This window comes from Lissotriton vulgaris, chromosome 2_1 (assembly GCF_964263255.1).
Source record: "Lissotriton vulgaris chromosome 2_1, aLisVul1.2, whole genome shotgun sequence".
NCBI lineage: Eukaryota > Metazoa > Chordata > Amphibia > Caudata > Salamandridae > Lissotriton > Lissotriton vulgaris.
Window position 1 is genome coordinate 1,425,058,194 of NC_141687.1, and position 13,453 is coordinate 1,425,071,646.

Sequence of the window (13,453 nt, forward strand, 5' to 3'; positions counted from 1 at the left end):
TCACTTCCCCCATATTCCCTAACCCTTAAACCCTAACCCTTAATTCAAATAAATTAATGTATTCAGAGGCAATTATTAAACTTCATTGCCCATATTTAAATGTCAATCTGTCTCATTGGTCGCTAAGGCACCTCCCATTTACGACCATTAAATTGAAACGTAAACACCCCATTAAGATCTTTACCTCTTTTTGTTTAATTTAACCATACTTAGAAGTTGGACACCAGGATTCCCAAAGCCTCTTCATATTTGAGGAGGCAGTGGTATTCCCTTTTCATGAGTGATATTCAAGAATGTGGTCCCCAAACAGTACAATTGGAAAGTTGTGGCATTTTTCTTCTACTTCCTCTAGTAGAATGTGTAAAGAGCATAGTTAGCTATTAAACTAGGTCCTTGGTGGTATATATGCATTTACTACTACTATGCTGTCCAGCTTTCTTGATGTACCATCACTATTTCTAATGTATAGATCTTGTAATACTACCATTGGAAAACTATCTTTGTTCAAACAGAGTGTTTCTACTTTTTTTTAATGAATATTTATTTTTATTTTATAAATACTTTTTATTGATGACAGTGCTACAAAAATTCAATCACAGTAGTTGTTCATACAATATATGACTTTTTTACTTTGAGTTATTTTTTATATTTTTTTAATATCCAGGAGCCCTATTACTCTGTCGTACCACCCTCTCACCAATTTAGGAAACAATATTCGAGGCTGTCACCCACCCAGAGTAGCTCCCTCTGCTCACTTTCGGTAGCCGTAAAATAAGTTACGGGCATTGGATTAGGTGAATTATGCAAAACGTATAAGACATCATTTTAAATAGTGCACCTCTACATAATAGTGACATGTGGAGGATCTTCCAATGTTCTACATAATTTTTTACCTCTGTAGTGGTGGCAGGAGATTGCGGGCATAGCACAACTTCAGATCAGTGGCAGTATATATGCCGAGGTATTCAAAGCCATCTGTTGCTTCTGCCACTATGCATCATTTAGGCAGGGGAGGAAACCTCCCCCCTCAGTACAGAAATCAGCCATATAGTCCAATTAATTGTGTATACTGGGTATTTACCAAAATTTGTAAATATATTTAGGACCCTGTGTAATGAGACCTTGGGTGACGTCAGGTACAACAATATATCATCAGTGTACTGAGAGATGTGTTCCTCCCAATCGTCCGACCCTCTTAAACCCCGTATGATGGGGGCTTTACAAACCCACGCTGCTAGGGGCTCCAGTGTCAACGCAAAAAGCAGTGGGGACAGAGGGCAGCCCTGTCTAAGGGGAAAGACTGCTGATTTTGTATTGCTTACAGAGTGTTTCTACTTTGTTATTTCATATAAATGGAACAAGCATCATCATTCCACCAGAGAGACGTCAAAATTCTAGTTTTGCTGCTTCCATCTAAAAGGAAGAAAAATATAATTCGTAAGCCCAATGTTTTACATTTTCCAGTTTTCTTGTGGGACTATTACGTCAGGTTGAAATTTTTAGATTGCATATTCCAGTGCTTCCCCCTGTTGATTCATCCTCCTGATGCTCCATTTGGCTCTCTTCCAAAGAGGAACTTTGTTTCTTAAAAACAAAATGTTAATTGCCCTGAAGTGATTTGTATGGCAGACACAGACAGGGAACATGAGTAACAGTCATCCTTCTGTAAATCGGGTGGGGCAACCACCACTTTGACCCTGCATTGAGTCAAGAGTACTGTCAGCTTCCCAATGGTTTCCCCATTCCTGACATTGTGATCAAATAATCTATTTTGGGGGTTGGAGAATGGGTGTCAACAAATAAGAAGGCAGTTTTATCAATCGAAGGGCCACGTGATGGCTGTGAGACCAACAGTCTGTCGATGGTGGTCCCACCGCAATCCATAGAAGCGGTCCGAGGGTCGGAGGCATCAGTGAAACAGACAGACCGCTGCTTTTCTGAGGGGGGCCATTGGGGCAGTGGTTGGGCCATAATCCCTACGGTAGCCATGATTTTGTAGGATCATGCTTCTTACTTCAGTAGACAGAAAACTGCATTCTGTTGCTGTTCAATAGTGAGGTTACTGTCAAGACCAAGATACATATAAATTGCTCTGCTTTGGGGTCTATTTTGTTCTGCTTGCTTTTGTAAAAATGTCTACCTTGTTTGTAAACTCGAAGACTTGCCGAAAATATATTATTTTTTGTAGGCTTAGTCTAGCTGTAAATAGTCAGTTCCAACTTCTCACAAAAAATAGCTTGTGAGAATACAACATAATAAAACTATATCTAACTGCAGTTTCACTACGCTATGCTATTTTCAAATTTCTAGAGGAATCTGAATGGAACATTTTGCTTGGCAATGCTTTCCACGTGGATTCCATAAAAAATATGTGATTTTTCACTCCCTTTTGTATGGGGTTCTCTGTTGTGGAGAATTTCACACATGGGTCATGGAACCTACTGTGCAAAAGCACGTTTTATTTTTCATTTATTTTTTCTCCTGGGACAATATTTTTCCTAGTGCAGACATACATTTTCATACACCTACACCAAATTTGGAGGTGATCTATCTACATCCAAGTATATTTTATTGTTGTCTTCCAAAGCTAAAAACTGATCATCAGGGACAAAACCTTTTTGAACTCAAGATGCATAGGGTGGCAGCAGACACTCTGCATCCCGTTTGACTGTAGACTATTCTTATCTCTGCATCTACATACCTTGAAGATATGAATATCATCAAGGAACATAAAGATGGCATTGTATATAGTAAAACGTTGCTTGCCTATAGAAACTTACCTTGACAAAAACTGTGTACTCGATATTCTTGACACAATATTTTGGTCCAAGATAGTTCTGTTTCCTATATTTTGTCTAATGTGTGTGGCACTGACTGTTAAGGGTAAGTGCACATTCACATGCATGCCTTCTTGAGCAGCCCAGAATATGAAGGTAATCTGCACTAAAAGTTTTTTCAAGAATTGAAGAAAATCCGTTCCTTACGCAAGGATAACAAAAACAAGAAACCATCTCTGTTTCTGCTAGCAGGCAAGGCCACTAAATGCACTCTGTTTTCATTGCGGACCAATCAGGAAGTGGCTGCTTGGACTCCTGCCAACAGAGCCTGAGAGCATCAACGCATCAAAAACTGAGATTCAAGCATGCAGAGATCTGACAAACTATGAACCATAGTCAATTAGAATTTAAGAACCAGCATCAAAAAGAAGCATCAGCAACAACTCTAAAAGTAAAAGAAGACCTTGAAATAAATCTTTATAAACTCAGCCCTCTCTATAAACCCATAAGCTAATCAATTGAAACAAGCGCATTTCATACCATGCAAACACTTAGGCATATTTTCCCCCATCTGGGATGTTATGAAACACCTCAAAAGGATCATGTACGAAGTAGCAAGACCACTCCTACACTTAAGGTTAAGAGACAACGTTTTAGCGTTGAAGGCTCTTCATTGCCTCCTTTGTCGCTAGAAGATCTACTTTCAAAATATTTTGCACTGCACATAAAGTGATACATGAAAAGATGCCAGTTTTCCTACCTATAACACTTAATAAATACTGCCTGAAAATAATGCTATATTCCATATTAGCACCTCAACGGTAAGGATGCACTCTGCAAGAAGAAATGATCCTTTTCCATCCATGTTATTACATTTTGATATTTCCTTTAATAAAGGATGCATGCCCTCAAAAATCACAAGGAAATAAGGAGGAGGGTGAGGACCTGCCCAACTAGAATTCAGAACGATGGGCAAGACCTAGCTTTTAAGCATCTATATCTGCAGTAGACAATCGTCCAATATTGCTCATCTACTCCACTAGCAGAAGATTCAATATTTGCTCCTGTTTAGCACAAGCAAAAGTACTTAACAGGCACTTCTGTGCCCAAATGACATCCATTCAACATCAAATAGAGAAGATAGAAGAGACTGCAAGATCATCATTGTCACAGACAACATACGCCACAGAAGAAACAATTGAAGTAATTCCAGCCATGCAAGAATAGGCACAAGGAAATTACAAAGAATATATCTCTTCACAGAGTGGAGTGTTCTTCTGCTTCATTCCAATACAAAATTTGTATAGCCATCTGAGAAATTGAGATACATTTTTGCATACTTTTCACTGTTTGTGATCCTTGTATGCCAATTATAAATGAGGTCCAGCTAGAACATGTATGAGCTACAAACATCATGAATGTTTACTTCTTAATCATAATCTTCTGTCAAAATAAGCACACATCTATACTACAGCTTGAACACACTTGGTACTTTCTACCCTGATGCTCTATATAGAAAAAGCAATCCTTACAAATAATATTAACAACTATGCACAAATGGTATACCAACTAGTCAGCAAACATTATTATAATCTATTATCTGTATGCTTAGCAATGTTACTAACAGTGTTAAGCATCCCATGAACTCAAGTGCATAAAATTAGCATTGTAGATGGATTCTGAGGGGGCACCAGAGTGCATCAACCAAGATGGTAGCGCTTTGAGAATGCTTCTCTGGCCAGTTTAAAAATCCATTGATATCTTCCCCAAGAAAATGCCCATTGCTGGTACCGGACTCCCCCTGCCTGATATCCCGCTAATTCAGTAACTTGAATGATAGTTTTAGCACCACTTCGCATTGCAGTAATCATGCCATTTTGATCAGGGGATGCACCGCCCCTACTTGCAAAGCCTGAGGCCTCAGAGGACTGATCGGTAGTGAAGATACCAGCAAAAGTTGCTGTCTAACAAGACATCCTGAACTTACCCATGTGAAGCTGGGGCAGCCTGGGAGGGAGGGCAGGTACAGCAGTCTGGAGTGAAGACCTGTAGGAGCTCTGCTGTGAGTTAGTAAGCACATTGGACCTGCAGCGGTAGGGTATAAGAAACTTGAAGCTCTGACAGCGCTAGAGTACGAAAAACAGCCTATCCTCAATTGACCCAATGATGGACACTTTAACACACCATCTGGATGACATGAAAGAACAACTGTTAAACAAAACACCCACATTGATAGGCAGATGCCAGATTTCAGATATAGAGGGTGATTGCTCTGAAAACCAAGCTGCTCAAAGACACTCAAATTGAATTTTAAAAAAATGACTTAAAAATGAAGACTTAGAGGCCCAATCACAAAGATGCAATTTCGAGAGTCCTGTGTCACCTTTCCTGTCCACATGGAATATTTAATTGAGTGTCCAGTAGTCGGTTGTCAGAAGGTGCAGCGCACTCCCTGCTCAAACTCCATGCTCCACAGATACCCTATGGCTCCCCTAGCCCACAGCTCTGCTTGTCACAAGCTCTGGAAGCCTCCTACTCAACAGGCGGACATGCTGGCATGCCCCCGGAGTGCGGCCATAAACAGGTCTCCACCATTGTAAGACATAAGTCTGGACCAGAATATTTGGCTTAGAAATCCCCTTGGTCCATATCAGCCAGGACGGAAGTAGAACCTGCAGAGAGACTGGCAACGCCTTCTCAAGAGCCTTTCATCCCTGAAGAAGTTTTGGGGTATTCCCTGGACGAAACACGGGTTGGCTGGGCAATGGCACGCAATAAAAGAAGAACAAACAATACTCCAGAGTGTTCTTCTACATGTATAATTTATTGTATAACATTGTATTTCTTACCTGTTGAACCTTGACACAGAGAAATTGCTCCATATACATCATTGACGTATGCACAGGCCAGTTTTTGCTTTGTTGACCTTGTGTCAGTTTCCAAGGGTTTAGGGACATCCCCCACCTGTATACCATCACACAACTAGTGTAGTCAAATACTTAAGTACACCCAGTTCAGGCGCCACCACCTCCCGCACACTTCAAAACCCTACTACTTACACACATATTGGAATATGTTTACGCACATCACTGGATAAATACAGCATACTGGATAAGGCAGTACAAGTTAACACTATAAATATCTTAGTAATCATGATGACCTGAAATGTGAGAGGTTTAAATAATCCTAGCAAATCCTAGCAAATAATGGCATACATAGACATAACATGAATTCCTCCAGGAACGCCTCTGCCCCCCTCTGGAGTGATTCTCAGCAACTTGGCAAAGAGTTGGGGGCACATAAAGTTTTTCACCATTCTCTACGTATGCCAGAGTGTCGCGTTTTTGATTGAAGAAGCAAGCCTGGTTCAGACTTATACACTCAATTACAGATCAGAAGGACTATTTTCTTATGGTTCAAAACATCTTGTATATCATGTCCATTCAACTCTCATGATTCATATGGTCCCAATTATGATGATTCTGAATGTTTTGTAAGGTCATGCCACACTGTGTGGCACCAGGATCACAAACAATAATATGGGTGTTGAATACAACATTACATTGCATACCAAATTAGATTAGTGCAAATAGTGGTACTAATTTTTATTTTATTATTTTATATTCTTCTATAGCGCATGAATAGACCCCCGGAGGGGTATCTCCGCGCTTTGCCAGTGAGAATATCCTCAGATGTTAAGTGAAGAGGTGAATGGTGCATTTAGAGAGAGAGATCAGTTAATGGGGAATAGATGTGTTTTTAAGACCTTACGAAAGGTCAGATGGTTGGTCAGTGTTCTCATCTCAAGAGGCAGAGAGTTCCAAAGCTTTGGTCCAAGGTGGGCCAGGGCTCGCCCTCCTTGTCTAACTAACTAACACCATGTTAGGGCCAGGAAAATGTTACTCAATAAAGCAGCAACATGACATGCTGAAACTTTGACATGCTAGGTACACCACAATTATTATCCCATAGTAAAGGGATCCTCTTCCAGAATTGGCTTCTGTTGAGAACTAAAGACTTCTCTGGCTGCACTAACTTGACAAATCACCTTCCCAGAACCTTCCCAAACCATCCCCCTGTGGTGTTAACTTCAAACATCCTCAATAGGTTCCACTTACAAAAGAGATGTCAACTGCAGCCCTCTGCACTAATGGACTATATGTTTAAGAAGAACATAAGGCAAGAGATCAAGTAAGATTTTAAATTAAACATGGGACAGTTGCAAATTGTTTTGTGCTTTCGGAGGCTTTTTAAACTGCAGTTTGTGGTGGTTGTGTTGCGTAAGGGCACCCTATTTTTAAATCGATCCTTAACCATTTTGAATGTCCTCAAGAAATAAATAAGAAAATTACACTGCATAGCTACAAATGGTCATGCAGGACACACATATGCAATCGTACAGGGCAACTTTGTTATGGGTAGAATCATCAGAGTGTGAGAATGTGTGCTCCTCAATTATGCCAGAGGAAACAAAAAAATGTGATCTAAGTCAAAGAAATAGAATCACTCCAGGCAGCAGTGGGTTGCCTCTGGAGTTTTATAAGGAATGGAATGTGCTGAGGAATATGCCCTCTTTCTACTAGCTATGCACGAGGAGACATGACAATGTGGAATACCATCTCATGCTTGCTGAAAGCTACTGTCATCACCAATGTTAAACCTGGTAGGCCCCCATTAATGGTTTTATGCTGACATCTCAAAATCATATAGGAAAAACACAGCAATGGTATTACTGTGTGTCAAGATCAGCACTGTGGTGACCTGGGTGTGGGGAAGAACGCTCTGGTTTGCAGATTGGCTCAAAGACCTGACTTTGTGCAATGAACAATTTGAGGATTACTCTTCTATCCTGCCAAGCACATCACACCCTTAGTAGGGACTTCTGGGACCCGATGACTAGAGTGAATGAGTAATTATGGCTATTACCTGAAAGTGTCCACTGGGATTCCACTGCAAATGTTGGATTGTCTGGGTTGGTGTGACTAAATCAATAACATTTAGCTCCCACAGCATAATGTGCTGATGTCAGCAAAGCCCTTCATCACCTCATCGGGAATAGTCAGATCAGTGTAAATACTAATATCATACTGATGGAGTGTAAAAATGTATTGATGGTGCCTCTTTCAATCCTCACCATTAAATTAGATTTATGACAATAATTTGTGATCTATTCTTGATAAATGTGGACAATAAAATCCTTTTAAAACTCATAATCAATAGGATCATGCCTCTACAGAGTGGCTTAGTCCACCCTGACCAACCTGAAGTTATTCCAGGAAAATCAACAGCAGATAACTTGCAGACTCCATTCACTGTTACACATCAGACATTAAAGCTGTGCCCACTTTTTTTGATGCAACCTAAGATTAGAATTCTATTGAGTGCCCTTTCCTGCTCACTGTAATCAAAAGAATGGGATTGAGCAAGGCCTCGTGCAATGGGTTAATTTACTCTTCACACTCCCATTACCAAATTCAAAATAAACAATGAACTGTCTTCCCCTATAAAAATATAAAAGAAAAATGAATGATTAGACAGGTGTGCCTTTGTCACTGATCCTATAACTTGCTCATATTCTTAGAGAATACCATCACTTTTGTGGAATAAAATTTGGAGCTTTGAAAATCCTATTTTTAATGTACGCTGACAACACAATCCTCTTAGCCAAAGCCCTAGACTATAATCTCGATTTATTTTAAAATTAGGGAAATTATAAACCAGAGTGGTTGGTCGGGTTTAACTATTAATTAGTCAAACATAGTCATGCTCACTCGAACTATAAATACCCATCCTCCAGGGCTAGACTTCCCATTAAAATGGCAAGAGTCACCCATAATGGACCTTATTGTTGAAGAGAACTCTGGAACATGTATGGAAATGATCTTCTCAAAAATAGAGAAAATTAACAGGTTATCACCTTAGTTCATAGAACAATCTGCCATCATCAATCAATCAATCAATCAGAGTACTTGTAAAGCACGCTACTTACCCGTGAGGGTCTCAAGGCGCCATGGGGAGGGGGGTGCAGCTACTGCTCAAAGAGCCAGGTCTTGAGGAGTCTTCTGAAGGCGAGTAGGTCTTGGGTCTGCCGTATGTGGGAAGGGAGGGTGTTCCAGGTTTTGGCGGCGATGTAGGAGAAGGATCTGCTGCTGGAGGTCATTCGTTGGATGCAGGGGGCTGCGGCGAGGGCGAGGCTGGCAGAGCGGAACTGGCGGGTGGGGGTGTAGAAGCTGAGTCTGCTGTTCAGGTAGGCTGGTCCGGCGTTGTGGAGTGCTTTGTGTGCATGGGTGAGGAGCTTGAAGGTGACCCTCTTGTCGATGGGGAGCCAGTGTAGGTCTCTCAGGTGGGGGGTGATGTGGCTGCAGCGGGGGACATTGACGATCGGTCGGGCGGAGGCGTTTTGGATGGGTTGTAGTCGTCGTAGGTGTTTGGCTGGGATTCCTGTGTAGAGTGCGTTGCCGTAGTCCAGTCTTGTGCTGACGAGGGCGTGTGTCACCGTTCTTCTTGTTTCGGTCGGGATCAACTTCTAGATCCTGCGAAGCATGCGGAGGGTGTTGTAGCAGGAGGAGGAGACAGCGTTGACCTGCTTAGACATGGAGAGGGAGGAGTCGAGGATGAATCCTAGGTTTCGTGCATGGTCAGTGGGTGTTGGTGCTGTTCCCAGTGTGGTCGGCCACCAGGAGTCATCCCAGGCTGAGGGGTGGGTCCGAGGATGAGGACCTCCGTCTTGTCCGAGTTCAGCTTCAGACGGCTGCTCCTCATCCAGTCGGCGACGGCCTTCATTCCCTTGTGGAGGTTGGTTTTGGCGGTGTGTGGGTGCTTGTGAGAGAGAGGATGAGCAGGGTGCCATCGGCGTAGGAGATGATGTTGAGGTTTTGATGGCGGGCCACTTGTGCGAGGGGGCCATGTAGACGTTGAACAGCGTCAGGCTGAGAGATGAGCCCTGGGGGAACCCCAGATGATGTCGGTGTGTTCGGATCGGAAGGGTGGGAGGCAAACGCTCTGGGTTCTGCCGGAGAGGAAGGACGTGGTCCAGTCAAGGGCCTTCTCTTGGATTCCGGCTTCTAGGAGGCGTGTCTTTAGAGTACGATGGCAGACCGCGTCGAAGGCGGCTGTCAGGTCCAGGAGGATGAGGGCTGATGTTTCGCCGTTGTCTAGTTGGCGCCTAATGTCGTCTGTGGGGGCGGTGAGGGCTGTCTCGGTGCTGTGGTTTCATCTGAATCCGAACTGGGATGGGTCCAAGATGTTGTTGTCTTCCAGGTGGCGGGCCAATTGCATGCTGACGATTTTTTCGATGACCTTTGCCGGGAACGGGAGCAGGGAGATGGGCCGGAAGTTCTTGAGGTGCTTGGGGTCCACCTTGGGCTTCTTGAGGAGGGCATTGATTTTGGCGTGCTTCCTGCTTTCCGGGAATGTCGCTGTTTCAAAGGAGATGTTGATGACCTTCCGTAGTTGGGGTGCTATGACTGCGTCTGCTTTGTTGAATACGTGGTGTGGGAACGGGTTTGATGGAGATCCTGAGTGGATGGAGTTCATGACCTTGCGTGTCTCGTCGTCATTGACGTTGGACCAGGGGGTCGGGCGGTTGGGGCTGGTAGAGTTCACTGGGGAGGTGGAGTCTGGCGTAGTCGGGGTGGGCGTGGTGTTGAAGCTGTCGTGGATGTCAGCGATCTTGCGGTGGAAGAAGATGGCTAGTGAATCGCACAGTTCTTGTGAGGGCGGGATGTCGTTGGCGTTGGCGCTGGGGTTGGAGAGTCCTTTACGATGCTGAAGAGCTCTTTGCTGTCGTGTGCGTTGCGGTATTTGAAGGAGGATCTCTTGACTAATCTGATGAGGTGGTGATGCCTGCGGGTGGCATCCTTGTGGGCTGCGTGGTTGTCCGGTGTGCGTTCGTGGAGCCATATCTTCTCCAGTTTCCGGCATGCGCGTTTGGAGGTCTGTAGCTCGTCGGTGAACCAGATGGCTCTCTTGCTGGTGTTGCTGTTGGAGGGTTTCTTGAGCGGGACGAGGGTGTTGGCGCAGTCGTCGATCCACTGCCTGAGGTTGCAGACTGTGGCGTCTGGGTTGGTGGGGTTGGCGGGTGGGTTCTGGGCGAGGGTGGTGATCAGCTGGTCTTCGGTGACTTTGCTTCAGCAGCGGCGAGGCAGCTGTTGTGTGCGGTGGTGCATGGTTGGTTTCTTGAAGGTGGATTGGATGCAGCAGTGGTCGGTCCAGTGGAGTTCGGTGGTGTGGTCAAAGGCGACGTGGGTGCCTGTGGAGAAGACAGGGTCTAGAGTGTGGCTGGCGGCATGGGTGGGTGCGGTGACGAGTTGTCTGAGGCCAAGGTTGGCGAGGTTGTCGATCAGGGTGGCGGAGTTGGTGTCGTTGTTGTTTTTGAGGTGGAAGTTCAGGTCCCCGAAGAGGATGTAGTCCGTGGATGCGAGTGCGTGGGTGCTGGCAAGGTCGGAGATGGAGTCCTTGAACTGAGCCTGGGATCCGGGGGGTCTGTAGATGAATGTTCCTCTGAGGGTGGTGTTGGGGTTGGTGTGGATCCGGAAGTGGAGGTGTTCAGTGGTGTTCAGGGTGTCATCTGCGTGGGTGGCGACCTTGAGGGTGGACTTGTGGACAATAACTATTCCTCCTCCGATTCTGTTGGCGCGATCCCTGCGGGTGATCTTGTAGCCGTCCGGGATGGCTATGGTGATGTTGGGTGCCGAGGAGTCGTTCCACCAGGTCTCAGTCAGGAAGGCAACATCTGGGACGGAGGTGTTGAGCAGATCCCAGAGCTCGACGGTGTGTTTGCGTGCAGAGCGGGTGTTGAGGAGTATGCAGCGGAAATTGGTTGGGTCCAGTCCTTGGAGGTTTGGTGGCTCTGTCGCAGGTGATGCTGCAGGTGCAGCAGGAGAAGGGTCCGTGGGTTCGTTTCAGGGCGGCCTGGAAGCAGTTGTGGTTTTGGCCGGTGTTGGTGTTGTGGTGTTCGCGGGGTCCAGGGGTTCTGGTGCTGGGCGCAGTCCAGGCGCGGACGGGCGCAGACGGGTTTGCCTTAGGTGCGCCTTCGCCATGCCAGCGGCCCGCCCACTGCGCGCATCCGGCATATATAGGGAGGTGGGAGGGATGAGCAGATGGGAGGCGGGAGCAGCGAGTGGGCAAGGGGCGGGGCCGCAGCAGGAAAACAGTGGTACAGAAAGCAAAATGGGGCACAAGGGGGGAAACGAGTGGCACAGAGCAGAAAACGAGGCACGAAGTGGGGCAATCAGCACAAGGGGGGAAACGAGTGGCACAGAGCAGAAAACGAGGCACAAGAGGGGGAGACAATGGCACAGAAGCAAAAAGGACGGAGGACACTTACCAGCGGCAGAGGCAGCGGTAGCAGGAGCGCACAGTAGGAGCTGCGTGGAGGGGGAGGGACCTACCAGGAGGGTCAGGGGTCCCTCACCTCACCGCGCAGTGTTCGGCATTTATGGGGAGGTGTGAGGAAGGAGCAGCTGAGAGGAGGGAGGAGCAGCTGAGAGGCATGAGCAGCGATTGGGCAGTGTGCAGTCATTGGGGCAGGGCTGAAGGGGGCACAACGGAGGGGGAAATGAGTGCAACAGAAGACAAGAGGGGCACAAAAAAATGAGTGGAACAGAGGGCAGAAGGGCACAAAAAACGAGGTAAAAACGAGTGGCACAGAGGGCAGAAAGGCACAAAAACGAGTGGAACAGTGGGCAGAAAGGCAAAAAAACGAGGGAAAAACGGGTGGAACAGAGGGCAGAAAGGCACAAAAAACGAGGGAAAAACGGGTGGAACAGAGGGCATAAAGGCAAAAAAACGAAGGAAAAATGGATGGAACAGAGGGCAGAAAGGCACAAAAAACGAGGGTAAAACAGGTGGAACAGAGGGCAGAAAGGCACAAAAAACGAGGGAAAAACGGGTGGAACAGAGGGCAGAAAGGCACAAAAAACGAAGGAATAACAGATGGAAGAGAGGGTAGAAAGACACAAAAAACAAAGGAAAAACGGATGGAACAGAGGGCAGAAAACGAGGCACAAGAGGGGGAGACAGTAGCACAGAAGCAAAAAGGACGGAGGACACTTACCAGCGGCAGTGGCAGCAGGAGCACACAGTCGGAGCTGCGTGGAGGGGGAGCGACCTACCAGGAGGGTCAGGGGTCGCTCCTGAATGTCATGAATATGGTGCTGTTACCCAAGTTACTGTATCTCTTTCTTTCAAAATGTCCTTGTACTATTAATTAGGATAATCTTTGATCAGTTAAGAACTCTTATGATTAAACCTACATGGAAGGCAAGCAATCTTGAATAAATTGGATTACACTACAACTCCTATTCAAGTAGAAAGGTTGTGCAGTCCCCAACTTTGAAATGTATATTTTAATTAGTGAAACACAATATACCCACCATTGGTTTCATTATACCATGTAGGCTCTGCAGTACGACTTTGAGAAGAGTTTGGCTGATCCTACCCAACTAAACACTGTACTCACGAGAAAGGTTAGATGCCCAAAGGGTTGGTCAATGGAGAGTTATTGAATTGGCTCAGTATCACAAGAGGCGCAAGGCAAGGGTGCCCCCTGTCCCCGCTACTCTTCAATCTGTAGATAGAGCCTTTTGCTAATTTGATCAGGGCAGACACTACACTCCTTCCATTTAGATCCAGTGGGTTAGAAGCAAAATTGGCTCTATATGCAGATAATTTGA